At 40.5% G+C, this 22,216-nt stretch overlaps 1 protein-coding gene across 2 annotated transcripts in view; it reads right to left on the bottom strand.

Moving 5' to 3' along the window:
* Window positions 1-22,216, bottom strand: part of DENND2B (DENN domain containing 2B) — a 117,055-nt gene that overhangs the window by 88,282 nt on the left and 6,557 nt on the right. The gene's annotated exons all lie outside the window — the stretch shown is intronic.

Genomic DNA, 22,216 nt, shown 5'->3' with positions numbered 1-22,216 from the left:
TGGTGTGGTTCTTCCATCCATCAGAGTATGTGGAGATCCCAGCAACAGCACTGTGTGATACTTGCAAACACCATAGCTGTGACTGGATGTTTGACCGCACCACAGCTGTCCCAAGGAATAAAAAAAAGCTTTCTTACCTTTAAAGTGCAACTCTATTATGGAAATATTTTCTAACAGTGAAAATTATTCAATGATGGATTTTTGAATATAATTTTCAAATCTGCTTGTGATATGAAAATATCACAAGCAGTTTTCTCTGTTGGCCTCAGGATTCTTTAAGTAAAGCTGTCTTAGGACACTTTTAAAACCTCAGGTAATATAAAGAATCTTTATCAATTCCTAGTTATTTTTTTTAACTATTTGGTAATCCCAAAAGCAGTGAACTTAATTTCAGCCCTGTGTATAAAGTTGTGTGCCCAAAAGATGAGTCTCACTTCTGTGACATTGCTGCTCACTGGCAAAGAAACAGCCCAGTACCATGATTTATTTTACCTTCATTCTGCTGTCTTAACAGCCATGTCATGCTGTGACTGAAGGGAGAACATGATGATATGGGTAAAGGCCAGGATGCCATCCAAGGGATGCAAAAGCAGGAATCTCTAATATAATTGGGATATCATTAGCCCCTTCATTGACTATATCACAGTGTAAAGCACAGCTCTTAGTGGCCATTTTTTCTGTCATTGTAATCCCTTGAGAAATATTTTGCAAAATGAGGGAGGAATGTATTTTCATGTCATGATAAGATTCCTAAAATGCCAGCAAAGTCCCTTGAGAAAGAAAAGGAACGGTATTTACTCCACCTGATGCTACAGGAGTCATTTATGAAGGATTCTGTGGCTCTGCTGGCACCAGTCTGAGTGGTTTCTGAGATGCTGCTCAGTTTATAAACTAAAATATCTACCATGGTTTACAGCACTGCCACCCAGGGTCTGACCAGAGCTACCAACTTTTACGACCATTAACAGCACAGCTAATGCAAAAATAAGGAGTGTTACGAAACTTCTTGTTTACTCAAACCCACAGGAAGTCCAGACTGCTTGAGAAGGCGCTGTAATGTGATGCTGCAAAACAAGCTGGGGGCTGACAACACACAAAAATCCCTACACTAACTGACCTATCACAGTCAAAGGACATTCTCTAAACCACTTTATTCCAAGCAGTTCTGCCACAAACACAGTCAGAAAATCTGCAGACTGCAGCTCCAGAGGCAGAGTAAATCATGCTGACCACAGACTCCAGGTCTACTTGTCCTTCTCTGCTGCCTTGTATCAATTTTCCCAGATTAAGCAGAGATTCTTTTTCCCCCTGGTTGGTAACATTTTTTCTACACTGAAGCTCCCTAAATTCCTCCAGTGTCTCATTGTTATTGTTAGCGTTACATTATCAAGATTACAGGACTGTTACAGAACTGCCTGTTCCGACTGGAAAAGGGATTGCTTGGGACAAAAAAGGCAGCCTGCTAATGCTGGCCAAGCTTTCTAGGACTGTACATTCCACAGAGAGTAAGCAGTTTTGTTAATGTTTTCCACACACCAGTTCAATACTTTTACTGTGTTCAATCTAAATCACTTATTAACACTTAATGTGAGAAAAATAAGAGAGATAAACACGGTGTAAGGAGAACAGTAGCTGTTAGCATGCATGTGTAACATTAATTTTCCAAGACTTGCTTTTTTGTTCAACATAAAAATAAGCTGAAGACACCCTCAAAAAGATGGGAGACTGATTTCACACATTAAAAAAATATAGTGTGCTTTTGTGCTGCTGGTTTTGAGAGTCCACTTTTCCGAAACCCAAAAATCAGAAAAGGGGGAGGAGGGGAAGGAAAGAAAAGTATGTCAAAGCTTGATAAAAATCATCATCATCAACATTTAAAAGGAGTGATTATTTAAATGTTACATTTCAAAGCCTCCTTAAATGTCAAGTAGAACAAAGTGGTTTGCTTTCAACTAAAGATAAATTGAGTTCCTAAAGACAGTTTCTCAAGATATGTCAAATTTACTGATATAAGTGTGCTCCTTCCCATGCCGCTGAGACTATGATATATATGGTGATATCAACTGACTTTTCTATTTTTCAATTTTCCTTTAAAGCTTATTTTGGATGAATATTTTAAAGCAGGTGATGCTGGTATCATCCCAGCATATGCAGAAAAAATGCAAACAATGTGAACATGGCAGAAAAGTGTTCAGTCATTTACAGAGGTGCCTGTAAGAAAAGACTTCTATCACCCCAAAAAACTCACCCACCCATGTACCACTGCATCCCAAAAATAAAGGGAAAAAATAAAACAGAGACAAAGAAACAAGAGAGAAAACCTAAACTAGGGAGAGAAAACCTAAAGTAAATGTTATTGTTATATAGAAAGTTATTTTATAGCCTTCAAATGAGTGTGACAGCCTGCAAGTTTATTGAACCTTTGTAGGGTCAGAATCACATCCCTTGGGCTTGAGTGAGAGCATTCCACATTACACTATTTGCAAATTATTCTTCACAAAGCAATGAAAACCAAAATCTCTCAAGTATTGTGATGTACTGTTAAAAACAAATCCAAAAATAATCATGTCGCACAAATTCTGCATTGCCTCATAAACCATCTAACAAACCTGGTCTAAAAATGCAGAATTCTGTTTTATTTGTAAATGTAAAGAATTCCTCTGAAACCCTTACTTAGCCATAACTTGTGCTTTGCTCCATACTGGTTTCACTAATTTGACTAGGATAGCCCTCAAACTGGCAATTTAATGAGCCTAAATGGTAGAATCATTGTATCAATTTTGCCTGAAACTTCCACAAACCATTTATCAGGATCAAAAACTAAAGATGACAGGCAAATATGAGAAATTAGGTGACGGCAACATGGGATCTGCTGCTCGTGCCAGGCAAGGTTCAGCATCCTGACTAAAAAAGGGCTGCTACAAAGTAGATGTTTCCTAAGAGATCTTTATCATTGCAAGCTCCAATGAGAGAATATTCCTTATGGACCATCTTCCCCCCTGTATATGGCATACTTACACTTTTTAAATTAAACTGTACCTTGGAGATTTTAATGGGGCACTGGAAGCCATCACACTGTGGGCTAATGAACAGTACAGCATCACTGAATGTCTAATTCCATTAACAGGTGTTAGCAAGGGAAGGGTAAACCCTCTGCTCCTCCCCTCTGCAATTTAAAATTATTCTTAATTTCCTAAAGCATCCCAACACTTTGGAAGCACCCACTCTCAGTCCCACTACTGAAAAGTGGAAGTTGGTTTTTTTCACTAAAAGCTGTGAATGGGAGTGGGTTGAGGAGTGAGGCTTGGAGCAAGCCCTTGAAAAGTCAAGGCAACACAGAACATTTTAATTGCTTTATAGCTTCAAGAAAACCTCCTGCTTTCTAATACACAGTGTCCATCAGTTAGCACATTCCAAGAACAGATGCCTTCCTCTCCTTCTGTGGAAGGTGAATATCATTGAACCCAGAAGAAAAGTTTACATGTGGTGTCTGATGACTTGAGAAGGGAACCTCTGAATGTAGGTTCCCAAGCCCTCTCCTGGCATTATCACTATGCTTTGTAATCTACTTGAGATCTTGAGTTCTGATTGAGTTTTTCATGCAGATTACCTTCCCCTTGAAATTCCACTGATCTAGGATCTGGAAAATATTGGAAAATACTACTCCTTTGGTCTGCTCCACAAGGCAGAGACCTGGAGGCATAACAGGAAGTCATAACAGGGAAGAACTACAGGCAGCTAAAGCAAACTCATGTTTTTGAAAAAATACAATAAACACAAGCTTTCATAAATATAATAATTGACATGTCTACTTATTTTTCTCTTAACAGTAGCTGCAACAGAATTACTTTAGCCATTAATAAGTTAGCTTAACACATTAATTTGCTTTTCTGAGTGCTTTGAGGGAGCTTGCCCACATGTCAAGAGGTATAGTACAGCTGAACTTTTGTTTAGGAGTTACAGCCTGCTTTGTGGCAATTTGCCTACTCCCTTCCAGTAAAGCAGATAATTATGTCCTTACAGAGCCACGTCAGTTCTGATGAACTGGAAAGCCTAATAAAATGTTTAAAGATTCCTGCCTTGAGAGAGTGCCTGCAGAGACTCCTGAGAGCATTGTTACCAGACTCCATCAGGAATACCTGCTCTCTGGACTGGGATTAACTCCACAGTCTCATCCAAAATTTCCCTCCCTATAATGCACAACCTGTTTTCAGCCAAGTCAGTGACCAGTCTCTCTGCTATGCTTTCACAGCTAGGTGGCAACTTTAATTCTAGCACAAACTTCCTACTATAACCAGCAGGAGTGGTGAACTTGGCTGCCATTGACCCTTGCAATGCCCAAACCACCCTCTGAGCAGTTCAGTCCCCACTGAACTGAATTGGTACTACAAGGAAACATGTTAGAGCACTTACTGGAGGGGAAAGTTACCTCCCCCAGGCAGTCTGCCTAAAGCAAAGACAGCTCTCCATGTACCCTTCACCCTCCTTTCCTGTTTTTCTGCCACCTAAAATGTTTTTCCCTTTTCTGATATTCTTGTTCATTCCTCACCCTGTCTTTATCTGTCTTCCTCACCCTACTTGATCTTCTTATTACTTAATTTATCTTCTCCCAAGCTATTCTTCCCCCCCTCCTTAATTGAAAATGGGCAATACCTGGTGGAGAGAACAGACCTCACTTGAAATACACTGCAGTCCAAACCTAATATCTGAACTAGGTAAGAACTCAGGGCTAAGCTCCTCCATTACCCTTAGCAATCCTAGGGCAATCACAGCTTCCAAATGGAAGGAAAACAACATGAAAATCAAGGAAGAAGACATTTAGAGAAGGAGGCATGAACAGAAAACGTGTCTGTTATTGAACCACAAATTAGTCTTTCCCTCTGTAAACTAAAAAAAAAGGGGTTGGGTTTTAAAAAAATACATTGACGGTTTCAAGCTTAAATATCTTGATTTGAGATACCAGGGTAGAAAGGGTCTACATAGAAACTATGCCCAACATATATCACAATTCTTTGGTATTATTCTTCCTTTGTTCTTTCCCTTCATCCTCAGGATTTTTGCATAAAAACAACCATTTCAGTCTCAGGAGCTCACCTGTTCCTGCTGCTTACTCCTCAGTGAAGTCATAATGCTCTAATAATGACATCAATACCATTTGCACAATAATGAATTGCTTCTTGTGACACAAAAACCAAATTATAAATTTGCTAAGGAATGAGAGTTGGGTAGCTTTGAGGAACAAAGATTTTTTTCATTAATATCTCTTGTGTCACAAAGGATACAATAAATGAGAAAATAGAGAGAGATGAGAAAATGTCCTTTGGTATTTCCCACAGGGTGTGACCAGTCTCTAAAAACATCCCAATGCAATTCACAGAGTGAACAAAGACAAAAGTCTTAGTAAGTCTTAGAAGAAACTTCCCAGTTGAGCTGACACCCATGACTGAACCCTCCTCACACCAAGGCTGACTGACAAAGTCTGCCAGACAGCTGAGAAGCATCCTGGCTTTGCAACTGCTGTAGGTTTTGATTTGTTAGAACATCATCTGAGGCAAAACATGGGTCACAGCCATCCTGCAGAGCAAGCTGCTGTGCCCAGAGTTTCAGCAGACCTCCCTTCCTGTCAGGCATATGTGGCTCCCTCTCAGAGCCCTGCTAGAGTAAGAATTGTAAAATTATTAGCAGTTATAGGCCTTGCAAAGTGTTGTAATGATACATGATGAGAGGAAGGGCAATCATCTTTGGATACCTCAGTAAGGCCAAGAGCTGACCTGTGGTGATAACATGAATCTCCTTCTGGTTAGATCACTGTGTGTTACTGGCTCAGAACAGTCACTATCTCCCAGAAACAGGTCCTGTCCATGATATCCAAGCTGGAAGTGCTAATGCTTCCAGTGAAGGAAATATTCATCTGCATGGACTGTCTCAATATGATGATATAAAAGCACCCTGGGAGGATGATGTATGGGCTGGAGACCTCATGGATGTAAGTGGAAAACACTGGCCAAAGTTGTCTTGGTTTGTACAAAGCTATGAGAACAACATTGGGTCTGTCTCTTTAGCTCTTGGCAGTTACCCAGGGAATCTGTAGAAAGGCATACAAAAGATTTTAACTCCCCTAGAGAAGATCTTAATTCCCCTGTATCCAAAGTACATCCAGAAGTGAACCTGGACACAGGCATTAGCAGCAACAAATGGGATGGCAACTAAGTCCATTGTTTGTATTAGGGATTTGTGCAGGAACCTTTCAGGAAGGTATCTGTTTACATTTAGAAATTATGTTCTTGCACTTAAAGCAACATCTGCAGGATGCAGAAGCTCTGAGCTGTGTTGGAGCTCTGACATGGATTTCAGCCAGTCTTAGGAAACCTGTTTAGAGGTAAGATCTGCAAATTCAGTGCCAGAGATTAAAGCCCACCACCCACATTCTGGCATTTGGCTGAACGGCCCGTTTTCTCCAAGGTACTCCTATTTTTCCTACTACCTCAGGAATCTATCCAAATCTCCAAATATCACTGCTGTACCAGAGATAGAGGCTTAAAACTGGCCTGATTTGAGGCAATGAGCAGCTCTCTCATGCACATTGGCTTTCTTATTCAGATTCCCTTCATGTCTATGAACATGAACCTTGGCTACCACCTCCCTCTCCTTCAAACTCTATATGTCCCAAGCCAAAAGAAACAAACCCAAGTCCCCTGTGCTCCCAATATGATAAACTGCAATGAGGTGTGAGCAGCCTGACTGAAAGGTGTGTCCATGCCCTGCCTAAGTTCCCACCTCAGACAACTAAATAAAGGATTATCAAAGAGAAGCATGGAGCCAGAAAAATGAGTGAATCCCAACCTCCCTCTTAGCTGCTGAAACAGAGGATGTATCCAAAAGAAGAAGCAGAGAGGAGAGGCGAGGTCCAGACAAACATCAGAAGAGTTCAAGACTGGTTGAGCAAAGGTGAGGTGAAGGATAGCTAAGATACTATGGGAAAAACATAAATGGGAAACAAGAAAGTGAAGAGATTTTTTAGAAATATGAAAGGGCAATAAGAAACCCCAGGTGAGAAGAGAAATACAGCCCCCTTCTTCCCCTCCACGCTGGGAACACACTCTGGGTCCCCCAGAGAAAGCAGCCCAACTCTCCTCATGCTCCAGGATGCTTTCATTCCATGGCTAAAATCTTCCTCGTGGAAGACTTGGAATTTTTCTGAAGATACTTCAAGGAAAATGGATATGCAATACTGACTTGAGACTTCACAAAAAGAGAGAGAAATTGCTGCAGTCCTGCAAAGCAGGTGCACTCATGAGAGTGAGAAGTGCTCAGGGTGTGCATAGCTACTCATTCAATACACAAACTCAAATCCATATTCAAGTTTTTGAGTCCCTGATTCATGGGTGGAAGCCTCATTCCCTCCCACACACACAGCCCCTGCAGTGATTGCAGGAGACTTGCAGTTCCCAGATTCCTGCAGTTTCTTTATAGAATTGGTTCTAAGGGAGATTGGAGGAAAAACAGAAGAGAAATGACTGAGAGAATATTGGCAGAATGACAATATAGCAGAATGACAATAACAAACTAAGCACAGCAAACTACATATTCCCTTTGTTAATGAAAATTATAGTAGCTATAGCAACAAAAAGGGGGCAGGGAGAAAAAAAGTCCAAGACACTTCAATATCTCCAAAGAACACAGCTTTCTAATATGGAAAAAGCAAGATTTATGGCACCAGCAGCTCCTACAAGACAGGGCTGTAGTAGTGCACCATGGTTTCAATTAAAGGTACCAATCATGAACCAGTACATCTGGGCTCAGCAGTTGACAGGCAACATCATCTATTCCAGTGAAGAGATGGTGGCTCAACTGCTGAGCCACAATTCCTTCAGGCACTGAACTCACTTCTCTTGCTGAATCATGGGCCCTGCAGCCCCATTTCTGGTGGATTTACCTCATATTGTCTGTCAAACCCTGTGACAGAGTGACTAATGCCACTGCTCAACAGAGACATCTCCTGTGCCCCAGCCTTTCTGCCTGCATCCCTTCACCAGCCACGACACCCTGATATCCCTGTGGGTTCTGCCCACAGCACAGCCCTGCACACTCAGCAGGCATCTCAGGGAGAAAAGCATTTCAGTTCCCTGCTGCCTGGGTGTATTTTCCTTCTCAAATACACACACTTGCAAGCTCAAAGAGGGAAGGAATGTCTGGCACTTCTGCGGTGACCATCTGGCAGAAGCACTGCTCCATTTTCTGGCAGCTTGACCAGAGTCTTAGAACAATTATTTCAGTTCCTGATGCAAGCACTGGAGACAAAAGATCAAGTTACATTTCTCTCCAGCCATCAACACTAATTCAGTTTTCACTAAGTCAGCCTTGCTGGAATTTCACTCTTCCACACTAAAACCAAAAAGAAAAAAAAGGAAAGTGTGACTCCACACTGAAAAGCCAGTAGAAGAAACGTAAGGCATTTCAAAAGCTGCCCTTCACAAATGTAAAAAATGTCAGTAAGATCCAAGAGAGAAGGTACTGTTTCTTCCTAGAAAGGACATTTTTATAAGATAAAATTATGAAGAACTGGATGTATCGAAAATTACATGATATCATGGTCCTCCTCAGTGATATCCCCTGGCTTTATAACAACCATGTAAATAAGATTTCTTCCCTTACTATCACAAGCTGATTGTGAGTTGAAGAGCGCCTTCCCACCTATGGCTCAGCCACAGGTATCCACAGCCATCAGCAGAGGCGCTTTTCCCAAGGAAAGGGTTCAGCTCCCACAGCTCTGACCTTTGCCATCTGCATGAAAGGAAAGTTTCAACAAACTACCACAAGCAAAAGTGTTATAAATCACCTTTCATCAGGCCTCCAACCACTAGCCAAAGAAACAACTGGAAACACTTAAACCTGTTTTAACATTCCTTGTAGGAGGAGGCAGGGAAACACCTCCCCATCCACCCACTGGAGCTGATTGCAGCCACCAAACCACTCTGGACAGTGGTTCCTGCCAGTGGAGTTTCTATTGAGGATTTCTGCAGCAGCAGCCTTTCCCAGCAGAGATAGAAAACCCAGCAGCAGCCACAGAAACTCTAGCTCTGTTCCCATGCATGCTGCATCCAGAGTGGCAGGAGGGAACCGCAGGGGTTTAGAAGGAGGCAAACAGAAACAAATCCACAAACAAACTGTGAATGTATCACATATCTTTTAAACCTTCACATGCTGGGAGATGGTATTTGATGATTTGAAAGAGCTTCTCTTCTTTCCTTTTATGAAAATGATTTACATGCAGCTGTGTACATGACATGTTGGAGCCTTCTCAAGAGGCCAGCCGCTGTTGCAAAGAACTCACACTTCTATGATAGGAATTTCATAAATGAAGGCACTAACTATCTTCCCAGATGCAGGCCTGAATAGACCCACTGTGCTGGAGAGTTCTGCTGAGGGAACAATCTTTCTTCACAGCCCACAGAGCAGGAGTAAACCTGACACAGAGGAGCATTACAGCCTGAACTGCTTTGTTCTGAGATTGGAGAGAGAGAGAGACCCACAGGGGCTGTCAGACAAGCACTGCCCTCATCACACAGGCCTGTGAAGAATGCTCCCAAGCTTCCCAAATCCCACTTCTCTGCTTGCAATCCAAGTCTGAACATCTGTAATGCCAGAGAGGGCACAGGAGAGCACAGCCTCAGAAACATGTCAGGTAGAAAATGTGATCCCACACCCTTACAGTCAGCTGGATGTGTCCAGAAATAACAAGTAGCCAGTGTGTGCAGGAATAGGGTCCCATTTCTTGTTTGCGGTTTAGCTGCAGTGCCATAACGTGCTACCACTTATGTTTAACAATATTGAAACATGTAACCTTAACTTGAAATATTTGTGTGAAATCATTCATTTTATCCAGACAGCATTTGGAATGTTGCACCAGCATTCCTACTCAAAGTTTTAGCACTGGTGCTCCTACTTTAGCTCAGTTCAAAACTGTGAGTAAAAAATAATTTAATAGTAATTTGATTTTGCAATGATCTCATTGAAAAGGCATATGCAGCATTGCCCTTGCAACACAGAAACAGCCACAAGATAAGCCTAAGGGACACAGATTAACACTCTGATCAGATAAAATTTCAGCCCCTTCTCCCTTGCAGGGAATGTTTTGGCCCTTTGCCAAGCAGAAAGCATTCCACACACAAGGGTAAATTTGGTATAGTACCCATACGGAAATATCTTCTACACAACAAGGCCAGGGTATAAAATCTATTATCTGAACACACTTGCTCTCTTACTTGGAACATGAGTGAGCCTACAGCAGTGTTTGACTCAAACTTTCCCCACCTCATGGGAGTCCATATTTGAGCAAGCTTTAGAATGGCACTGGCACTAAAGCTGGAATTCATCTTTCTTTTCTTCTTTCCTATGGTTTTAAGCTGAATGCAGCAGAAGTCCAATTTGGATCTGCTCCCTATACAAAAATATTTTTATTGTTTCTTTTGAAGTGTGGTTACTGTAGACAATAACTCTGCATCAACCAGACCTCCAGAATTGAACCTGTCTACTCACAGCAAAAATGTCAAAGCAGATTTTGCTATGATCAACTATGAAACAGCCTGAAGTTGTGTCAGGAGAAGTTTAGGCTTGATATTTGGAAAAGGTTCTTCACTCAAGAGGTCTTTGGGTGCTGGAGCAGCTCCCCAGGGCAGTGGTCACAGCACCAAGCTGACAGAGCTCAAGAAGCATTTGGCCAATGCCCTCAAGCACCTGGTGTGACTTTTGTGGTGTCCTGGTGCAGGGCCAGGAGTTGGACTCCATGCTCCTCATGGGACCCTTCCAATTCAGCTTATTCTCTGATAACATACAGCTCATTTAGTGAAAGGGAACACTAAATTCTATTCTGCTTTCATAGGGTTTATGCTTATCTCACCTTAACTCTAGTTCCAGACACTCCTTTGCTACTGCTCATAGAGGGTGATAGCAGAAAGCAAATTACAGCTCAGACTTCTCTGCTGTTTCCTACTCCTGTCACTGTTCCTCCTTCAGTTCAGGTGCACACACACTCATCTTCCCAATACCAGGTAACAGAGAATTTTAAAATGTCAATCTATGAATAGACATTTTACAGATAGAGGTACTGCACACACAACCTGATAGTAAACTTCACAGATAAAACTTCTCCAGTAAGTAAATTGAGCAGAATGAAGTATACACACAGAGTACATAAACAACACTTTCCTACTAAAAATTCCATCATCACAAAAGAAATAAGTCTTTTAAGGTTAAAAAAAACTATTACACTGAAACTCTTCAGTATCAGCTTCCTGCGAATGTATTTTCACTTGTGTTTGATTGATGAACAAATCAAAGCATTCAAGACAGATACTAAACAGTTTTGTCTGGCATGAGGTCTGCATTGCCAGATTTCCTGTGGTTTCTAGTTGGTACCATGAACTTGGCCACAGTTCATTGAAAACTCAGTCCTAGTGCTCCAAAAGATAGATAAATATCTATGAACATTTTTGTGGTGCCAGGAAGGTGATTTGTATTATAGAGGCAGCTAAAATTGTACCTGTGCCCAGTGCACAGTGGACAAAAGCTGACTGACAGCAGATTCCATCCTGCTACATTTTTTCCACCCTGCAAAAAATGCCTTTTGCAACTCCAAAAAGTAAAGATTTATCAGATTATGAATCCAGTTCAAATACCTTTTGTGACTAGCTACTCATCTGACGATTTAGGGGTAAGATGCTCTAACTGATCATTTGTGTTAAAATTTGTAGGTTATAAATGCACCAGGATTCACAGGTTCCTACAGAGCATAAATTCCTGAAGCTTCCTGATGGAAAAACTGCCTCTCTCTTCTAGTGTGTGCCCATTACTTAACATCTGAACTCCTACCTCATTTTCCCCAGACAAATATTCTCCCAGTTAACCTAAAGAAGAATGCATGGTGGGACATCCATGTGCCACAGGTTTTTTTATCCTGTGTTTTAGATGCAAAAGTCATGTTAAGAAGCTTTTTTCTGATCCTAGGGAATCTAAAGGTGTGACAAACATGAAATTCACTGTGGCTGATTCTTTACAGTAGTTGTATTCTAGGTGAGGCTCTAAAGAAAATGTGGTTTAAAGTTTGAGGGCTTTTTTTCAACCTGCAGTTTAATTTTATGTTTTCTCTGCTCTTTCAGACAACTGCATATTCTCAACTCTTTGACCACACTTTTCATCAAAAAGCCAAAGAGGTTGGAGCCTCTATGTGTGTGATCAATTCACCTCATGCTGTAGCAAAACATCAAGCAAGTACTCCATTCAATTCTCACAGAAGGGAGTTTTGGCCCTTCCAGTTTTAATGAGAAAGCTGGAGCCACAACACAAAAAATGAGAGCTCTTTGGAAATGCAACCACGCCCCACTCATTTTCTGCTCTGTGCCCCATGTCCCCACCCACAGATAGACAACAGAGGAATACCAGCTGTTGAAACTTTGCAGATGGCAAGTCCAATATTGTGCCATTTTGGACTTTCTCCTCAAAGGATCGTTCCACATGCCTTCTTTTATAGGGTCAGGATTTCTTTTCTTGGGAGGATGGATAGTTGGGCATGGAAAATATCTGTGGGCATGAACAATGGGGAAATGGCATTTATAAACTGAAATAAAGTCTTTCCAATTTGTGGAAACAGCTGGAGGGAGGAAAGAATCATATGAATAACATATTTGAAACTCAACAGGCTGCCGACAGTGAGTCCTTTCAGATGCCCACTATGACTATGCTCTTATATGACAGTACAACATTTAAATCTATAACTAAAGGTGAGTCAATGCCCAGTGATGTACCCAGCATTTTGTTTCACTGCACTGAGTTTAATCAATCCAGCCTTCCTCTACGCATAATTTGTGGGGAAGGAAGAGTTGTTTCTTCTGCACCGTGTGTATTTCACGATGCTGTACAAGTGCTAGAACGAGCATTAATTTTCAGTGCTGCTTTAAGCAGACAATTCATTCAACACAAAAGTATTAAACTCAGCAGTCAGTCCAGGGGATGGCTGCACAGGCACCTTCAAGAGAGCATCTACTGAGCTTCATGTTTCTCAGAAGGTATTTCACTCCTGCCACACACAAAGAGGCTTTCAGGTTGCAAAAGGAATCTTGCTTCTTACAAGAAAAGAGGGAGACTTTAAGTGTATGTCATTCAATACAGCACATTTTCAGAATAATTCCACAAGAGAATGCCCAATGAAAATAGACAAAAAAACAGGGCCAAAAGTCCACATGAGGAAGCACCGTAACAATATCATTAAAAGTATTACAGAAGTCTTTCAAAACACCTTCAGCAAGGTACTTTGCCCATGTTAAGGAGAAGCAAATACATTTTAAAAAATAATTTTCTTTTTCTATTGAAAGAAGTAAAAGCTACTTGGCAGCTAAATATTTTCCCTCAAAGCTACCCTGCTTCAGCCAAGCCCCATTAATCATTGTGCTGTTAGACAAGATTGCTTTGATGTCCACAGATCATATAGAAGATTTAAGACAGCAAACTGTCTGAAAAATTCAGTGATAAGTTCAAGGCAAATCAAGGTAAAAAGTATTTGCTCAGTTCTAATTTAGTCAAAAGTTTTACTTGTTTCTCATGAAGTTTATCCACTTTTGATTGTTATTTTATTTTATCTAGCACTACATAGTGCAAAACCTCTATTGTTACTATTGCCTGACTTACCCAGTCGCCTGGAAACTCAACCATCTAAGGAGAAACAAAGAGTAAATTAGAAATACTCTTCTCTGTAAGGAACTGGAAAAGGGAAAAGAAGTGTTGACTTTGATTGAAGGGGTCCAACAGCCCTGTTCAGACGCAAGCAATTTGAGTCTCACTGAGTACTACTCTCTGAGAACCTGGGCAAAACACGGGATTTTGGTGTTTTTGTTAGAGGGTGTTGTGGGGGTGAAAATTACAGATCTTTTTGGGCACTATAAACAACAAAGAAAACCCACGCTTCCTCTATCAAACAGCACATGGATCCCCCAATAACTAATTTCAGCCAAAACTATTATTAAGAATTCTTTTGGAAAATATTCAAGGTATGGTTTATGGGCAGAAAAGCATTTTAAAAATACACATTAATGCTTCCATTAAGAAATAAAAAATAGAAACATGCAGACAAATAACTGCTTAAACTAACGCTTTGGCCACAACAACAAAAAAATATTTAGTACATCACTTAACAAATGGATTTGACCCAGATTGCTACCCTCTGTTTTAAGAGAACATTCTTGAGAAGAGTTCACAGGCTGCTGGTACTACTAATTTATCTCAATTGTGTGACAGCTTTCAAAGAGTCAGTAAAAGACTTGCAACATCCGTTCCCACTTTGTTGCCTACACATATTCTTACCAGTAAGGCCTATTAAAAGAAGCTGAACTAAAACTGAAAACAAGAGAAATTTTAAATCATAATCAGCAGTTGAAGGGAAGGGTGCTTCTTCTACATACTAAACAAGAGACTTGAAGGATCTGCCCCAATAGCAATCTTGGCTTGCTCTCCACTTCATATAGTCCCCAGTTCTTGTGACAAGATTGTTTTCAGTTAAAATTTGTGTTTGCTTGCCTTCAGCCCACCTGGGCTGTCTTCATCTTCAGGTGATGACACTGTCATGCCATTTCCTTTATTTCAGTCTGAAAAATCACCAACTCAGCTGTGTAGAGGGAGAAAATCTAACTGCATATTCCTTTTAATGAACATTTTTATAGACATAGTGGATGAAAGTGGTCTCAAGTTTGTAGTTCGTTAATAAGCTCTGTACAAGATGATATTTTTCTCTCAGCAGTAGTCTTATCTTAACACCCTTATCAAGTCACTCTCCCGTGGCTCTACTGATTCTAAATTTCTCTCTGTGGTTCTCCTACTGAGCAAAAGTCCAAAAAGAATAAACATGCCACTTGTCTGAGTCTACAATAGAGCATTCAAAGTTATCAGACTGCTCAGCACAATCTTTTACTTTTAAACTCCAAGGCTCCACATGTCCTTTCCCTCCGAGCTGGTTTATCATGATCAGAATCAGTGACCTGAATTTTCCTTTTCTGGAAAACATACTATATTTGCAATTTCCAAGCATGCTATAAAAGTCACAGAATAACTGGAATTGGAAAGGACCCCTGAAAACCATCCAGTTCAAAACCTCTGCTGCAGGTTCACCTAGAGCAGGTTCCACAGGATCTCACATCCAGGGTGGGGTATGAATATTTCCAGAGGCTTTTTTTGCTGACACAGTTGTTTTCATGTGTCCTTGGGTACCTGAAAAGTTCAGTTCATCTGATGTTACAAACTAGCTGCTGTAGCTCTGTCACAATTTTCTACTTTAAATAAGAAGCCTGGTTATAATCCCCCTTTTAATTCTTTCCAATTATTAAAAAAAAGTAACTAATGTTTTGATAGACTGAATAAACCCTATTTGAACAAAGGTCTTTCACCTCCTTATTAATCAGTAAAACCAAGATTAACACTCTCTCTTGTCAGTTGAGATGAAGAAATTGCTAGACATCAATAAACATTTCTCAGCCAAAGTTACAGGAGCTCAACATCTTTAAATATCCCAGTGAGAAGGAACACATTTTTTAAAAATTAAGTTTGCAGTTAACATATGTAAAATCACACCTCAAGCTTTTTTCCCTAAGCTTTTCTTTTTGCATCTCATTTTTGTTTCTGTCAACGTTGTAACATAAACCATCTGAAAGGTTTAAAACTAAACAATTCTAGGCAGTGGGTGAAACCACAGCATGTTAACTGACAGGAGGTTTTGGCTTGGTCGTCATCTTTAAGCATCTATTACTCAGCTGCTGTTTCTCTGCAGCAGGGGCTGGAACATTCACAGACTTCAGTCCAAGATTCCTGGTTTCCTATTAGGTGCTGCTTAAGCATGTTTTTTTTCTTGATTTGGTTGTTTCTTTAATAACTACACCATTCTTGTATTCCATGTTGCCCATCTGAATACAACCAGTACTAATTGACACTTACTGCAGCATCATTGAACACTGATTGTTCACACGACAGCACACACAGCTGTGATGTCACTTGACAGAGTTGTCCCCATCTGACAGGCATCAGAGCTGGGACAGAGATGATGAACAGAAGACATGGCTAGTAAGAAATTAAGGTAAAGCAGAAGAAATATAAATGTGATATCTCTTAAGTATTAGCCAGTTCTCCTTCAGCCAAATACAAAGCTATTTTCAAAAAACTAAAGTATTTTTCCTATGGCATATAATCCACTGCCAACTCCAGTACAAGAGATTTTGTCCTAGAACAATCTGAAGAGTGAAAAAATGAAAGCTTATAAAATATATATCCTTGTCTGTGTTGGAAACAGCACAATTCCAAACCAGAGACTAATGCTGAAATACAATCCAGGGGCTGTGCTTCCATTCATAAACTGTTCCATTTGAATACAGGGTCTGGAATGAATTTTATCCTCATGTTCAACCAGAGAGCCACAATTTATTACAGTGCTGCACTTTTCAGTTTCAAAATCATATCCCTAACATTTTTTTCTGTCAAGTCCAATGGAGATTAGCAGACTTTTCAACCAGGATCATCCATAAAGAGAAAATACAGCAGAATCCAACTACCCAGAGACATGAAGAAGCAAGTCCAGTTATGTACCACATGGCTAAAAGAAAAGAAAACCTGCTGTGCACACAGAGCTTCAACAGTCTGAGCTGGAAAGGCATCAGAAAGGCCCTTTCCTTAGTAACAGCATAAGTGGTATCTCAAATTTTAGCTCAGTAACAGCATAAGTGGGGTCTCAGACTTTGGCTCTCTCTTTAAATTACCACTAGACTGTCTGTGCAGCAGCCCAGCTCTATTACTCCTGTGTAAAATCACAGTAATGCTCCCTGACAACTTCAAACCCCCCAAAAAATAGCCAGTGCTTCCCAGTCCTTGCATATTCTGCAGCTAAGATGTACCACAGAGGTACAGGCTTATTTACATCAGTTAAACTTTGAGCTGTTTCAGGAGCCTCCTTAGGGTTCTCTAGGTAATCATTACTCTCTGATATTCAAATTAAAAGGAATTTAGGATTCAGCAACACTGGTATGACCAATTTCAATCTATAGGGTCATTGCTTTTTGCAGCAATTATCTACAGTTTTCCAGCATCTTAAAATATTTCTCTGGCAAAAAGACCACTCCAAAAATTGCAGCAGAGCTGAATACATTTTCATTGATACTTCTCCAAATACAGCAAGATGAAAGCAGTATCTGCTGCCAGTATACAACCAGGTAAAAGCAATTTAAAAAATTACAAAAAACATCCCATCAGCTTCTGGGCTAGAACAATTTTCTCTTCTGGAAAAAGGGAAGGGAAATTGGTGACATGGTCCTTCAGCCCAAGAATGTGATCCAGCAATCAAATCTGTGATTTAACATGTCATTTTTAAATACTAGTTTTTCTTACAGATCTTTTTGCACCAGAAATCTCTAGGTTGATCATTATATACTCATACCACACCACAAATCAGATTTTCACAGTACATAGAGAAGTAGAAACTAGACTTCAGTTAACATAAACCTTTAAATGAAGACAAAGGAAATTATCACAGCCATCAGGTACAGAATTCTTATACAGTAAAATTTATTAATCTGTTAACTATTAACCAAATTTTTTCATTCCAGTAAAAAGCTTTCCATTTGATAAGTCAGAGCCACTACCACATGTCCTTTGCATTGCATTCACATATTTTATCTACCTGGTCACCTAATAAAACAGTCTAGATCCCTTCAAACCTTCCACCTCTCTTTGACTGACACTGAGCAGTCATTTGACAGCATGGATGACAATTTAGAATGAATCCTGCTTTGACTAGAGCTGCTGTAGAATATCTTTTTCAAACTCATCTCTGGGTAGCTCTCTTTGTGACTAAGAAACATTTTTAACACAGCAGCTAACAGTCCCAATGAGATGCTTCACCATCTATTTTGGAAGGCAATATGCCAAGAGAGCTGTGGTGCATTTTCAATCATCTCTTGGCTACTGCTTCTTCCAAAGTTTCTGTCCAAAGACAGCCAAAACCAAGTTCTATGAATCACTGCTTGAATGAGACCTAATTATTCAATTAGTTTTAATGCCTTTCTTTTCCTTGTTTCTTGACAGCCTTACACACCTCTTGCCCTTCAGGGCATTTGTCCACATGTCTTTCCCACAATTGGAGATGCAGGCCATTTCCTTCCCACCCATAACAGCTTTCAGCTTAAGAAGAGAACTGAATACAGCATCCTGCACATCCCCTTTGAATATAGTCCTTTTTACCTAGGGAGAGAGGAAGAATAAAAATCTAAAAATCTGTATAATCACCTATTCACAGACACACTTTGCTGAGACCTGATCTGCTACTTTGTGTACACCACAGATTTATTGCAAGTTAACTCCCTCACAGAGATATTTGTCATGTTTATTCACCTGAAAGCTTAAGATTATTAATAAAGCCTCAGCTATGAAAATGCAAATAGATGATCCACCTAGCTAGTCTAAGTGGGGGAAACAACACTTAGCTGTGAAACATGAACTGCTTCAAAAAGTGTATTGTTGGAAGGCTTTGATGATGAAGAAAGAGAAAAAAAGAGAGAAAAATGTCTTAGTTCTCCACCTTACTCCTTATGAGTCACACTATTTTTTGCTTTGCCTGCTACTACATTAATACAAAAAAAAAACACACAAAAAAAACCTGTTTCAGAGCAATGCTGTCTGCTTTCTCCCTGTATAACTACACACAAAAGAAACAATAATGAATGGTGTAACAAAGATTTACAGCAAATTCCTAGCTATCTGTTCCTCTCAGTCACTAAGGCAGTTGCTTGACAGTTGCAATGACTCAGTTGCTTTTACAGGAATACTGTCTAGGGCTCAGACTCATTTTTCTGGAAGAAGATTTTCAAGGTAGAATGAAAACTGCAAGCTAGGGTGCAACCAGCTGAGAAACAAAGCACTTTTTCACAAATAGATTTCTGGTTTTCCCTTTCCCCACCTGAACTGCCAAAAAGAACGTGCGGGTTGTAGAAAAACAACAGAAATGCAAACTTCCCATTGAGATACAGGATGGAGAGATTTTGTAAGTATTGCATTTTTTAGCCACAGATTTGTAACAGGACTGGGAGAAAGCAGTGAGCAAATTGATGTGCATTGACTCATTCACCTTTCCTTTTAACCAAAAGGTAGTTAATGGCTCTTGAGAATCAAAATGTGTGTATCCCTAGAAGAGCTACAGCTAGAAAAAGGCAATATTCTACTCAGTTTAACAGTGGTGATTATCAGGCCTGAACTTTACTAGCCCAGTTTTTATTACACCCACTACCTCAGAAACACAGAAAGGCTTAGCATAGTGAACACTATACAAACAAAACTCAAAATGTTGGTCTCACTTGAGTAGTTTCTCTTCAAACACTGTGGCAATTGGGGTTTGCTGTGATGTCACCCACACAGTTTCTTACACCATTCCTGCAAAGGTGCAATGGAAGAGGTACATTGCTGGGACTGGCTGTTACCAGGAGACAAAGAAAACTTTGCAGTAAACTTCATGAGTCACCTAATGCTTCATTTTGCTGTAGTTTTGCAAAAGAATATACAACATGATTGGTAATGCTGCACACCACTGCTGCCAGCAGAGCCTACATGCACAGGTCGTGCCTTATAAAATGGTTGTCAGCTGCTTTTGATTGACTGTCCTCAAATGTTGCCTTTTCTACTTTCAATGCCAAAAAACACAACAGAATTTCAATCTTGCATAGAAATACTTCATTCATTAAGCAACACCCTGTCCTTAAGAAGTCTTTTTCTTCTTCCTCAAAAAAGAGATTTGAATTTGTTTAAAATATAAAACAAAGGTGTTACCTCACCAAATACCCAGCTGTGCTGAGGTGCATAGCATCCTTTGAGAACAAACCCATTTGCATCCCTGGTGTTTCATCTTCCTACTGACTGTGCTTGGTGTGTCAAAAAGTTTATGGAATTATCAAATTGTATGGATTAGAAGGGACCTTTAAAGATCATTTAGTTCCAACTCCCTTGCCATGGATAGGGATTGCTTCCACTATCCCAGGTTCCTCAAAGTCCCATCCAACCTGGCCTGCAACACTTCCAGGGATGGGGCACCCACATCTTCACTGGGCAACCTGCTCCAGTGTCTCACCACTCTCTCAGAAACCAGAAACTGCTATTTGTACGTGACAAAATTTTGTCTGAGAGACATCCTGCTTCCTTTTTCTTTGGCATCCTGAGTGTAGCACCAGGATTCAACTCATGATCTGATAGAGAGACCTAGGTTCTACCACTTCAGTTAAAAAAAGCTCCAATACCTGCCAATATTCGCAAAGCTGCATCCTGTCTGCAATTCCCCTCAGAGATGAACTGAATGCTACTAAGCAGATCTGATTCTATTCAGGAAAGGGCAATTATGTGTCACAGCACAGGCTGCAGTTGAGAGGGCCACCATACACAGAGTGTAATTATACAATACCAGAAAGCTTCAACTCACACAGAGTAACACCTGACCGTACCAGAAGGCTTCAGGTGTCTGCCCACACAGAGTAACATCATCTCACCTCAGAAGGCTGCAAGTCTCTGCCCTTCTTGTTCTTTAGCCCAACCTTTCATACCCCTCGTGTTGATGCACTGCACCTGTGAGCCCTCTGTTCCCTTTGGGGATTGGTCAGTAACACCTCAGCACTCCATGGCTCATCACCTCCAACACTGCTCACCTGCTTCTCACAGCTGCAGCCCATTGGGGATGGGGCTCGGCCACAGCCCCACTCCCAATTCCCACAAACTGTGTGCCTACAATTATGTTCTACTTCAAAAAGCCCTCCTCCTTTTTATAAGTTATGTCATATTATCTTATTACACAACTATTATTTCCCTTCTTTTTTCTTCCCTGCATAGAGAGGGATAAATACTGGTATTACAGATACTTCTAGGAATCAAGATTGATAGGTACATGATAGAAAGAGAGCTCTCCATGTCTATAATTTTATCTTTTTGTTTTCTCCATGTTTTTTATGTATGAGTGTAATTTGTCATACAACATATTAATAGTTAACCTACAGATAACAAGTGGTTGCAGACTGCTGCATCTTGTAGTGTTCACTGAGTAATTTCAAAGGGAGATATTAGCTGAACATAAATGACATGGTCTTGCTATTTTTTTAAAGTAACTGCAAGAGAACAAGTCTAACTGCTCACCCTCCCAGGTTCAACCCTGCCAACATAGCTATCTGAATTTCTGTAACTATTTTGCAAAGGAGTCAGTTTGATTCAATGGTGCCCAAGACTCCCTGTAGCACCTCCACTGGTGCTTTGATCTCCAGAACTTTAATCTGACCTTTAGAGCTTACTTGGTCCCCAAAACAACAAATAAAACTTCTTAACAAATGGAAAATGTATTGAGCCAGCACTGGTTCAGCCCCACACAGGAGGTACTGCAAATTACAGAGAAATGTAGCCAGTCATGGCTGGCTGCTTCACACACAAAGAGCAGTCAGTCAGTAACAAAGAGCAGGAAGAATAACTTTCTCTCCTTATCCATATGCTTTCCTGACTAGGGCCCACAGGGGATTTGCTGATAAAGCACAACTTTGTCACATTTGTCAGACCTGAGGCTGTCATGGAAACATAACTGATGGGACAATCTTTAATGAGCCACTGTCACAAGGGCAATCTGTCCAAGGCAAGAGCTGCTGCTCCAGTTCAGCAGTGAAATAGCCCAGCAGGTCCCAGTATCACCCCACTGCCACAAGTGTCCTGGACTGTTTTGTTTTGGGGACACCAAAATGTCCATGATAGTGAAAAAATCTTTTACAGGATTCCCTGTCTACAAAGTTTGCTATTAAATCAGATTATAAGCAAATATTGCAATGATAAGTGTTGAAATGATAAGCTGAACCAGAAGCCTGGGTTTTGACTTTGCCCACCTCACAGAAAAGCCAGAAGAATAATTATATTTTAACAATGTTCTCTCAACTCCTTCACAATATCAGCTGGCTTTTTCCTGCCCTGTTCCTCCAGCTATTTCCTAGCATTTCCCTTTTCCACTCAGACTCAGGAGAAGTTGACTGTTCCCTCACTGCAAGCAACAGGTTTCTCCTTTTCTCATGACAAATCATTTTTTAATAGTAAACACTTTGGTGCTTCCAGAAGCCAGCACATCATTTGGCACCAATACAGGTGGTAAAATCTCACCCTTCTCAGGAACCAGTGGCAGTTCACT

This window comes from Molothrus aeneus, chromosome 6 (assembly GCF_037042795.1).
Source record: "Molothrus aeneus isolate 106 chromosome 6, BPBGC_Maene_1.0, whole genome shotgun sequence".
NCBI lineage: Eukaryota > Metazoa > Chordata > Aves > Passeriformes > Icteridae > Molothrus > Molothrus aeneus.
The sequence above is the reverse complement of the archived record's forward strand: the minus strand, read 5'-3'. Positions and strand labels throughout refer to the sequence as shown.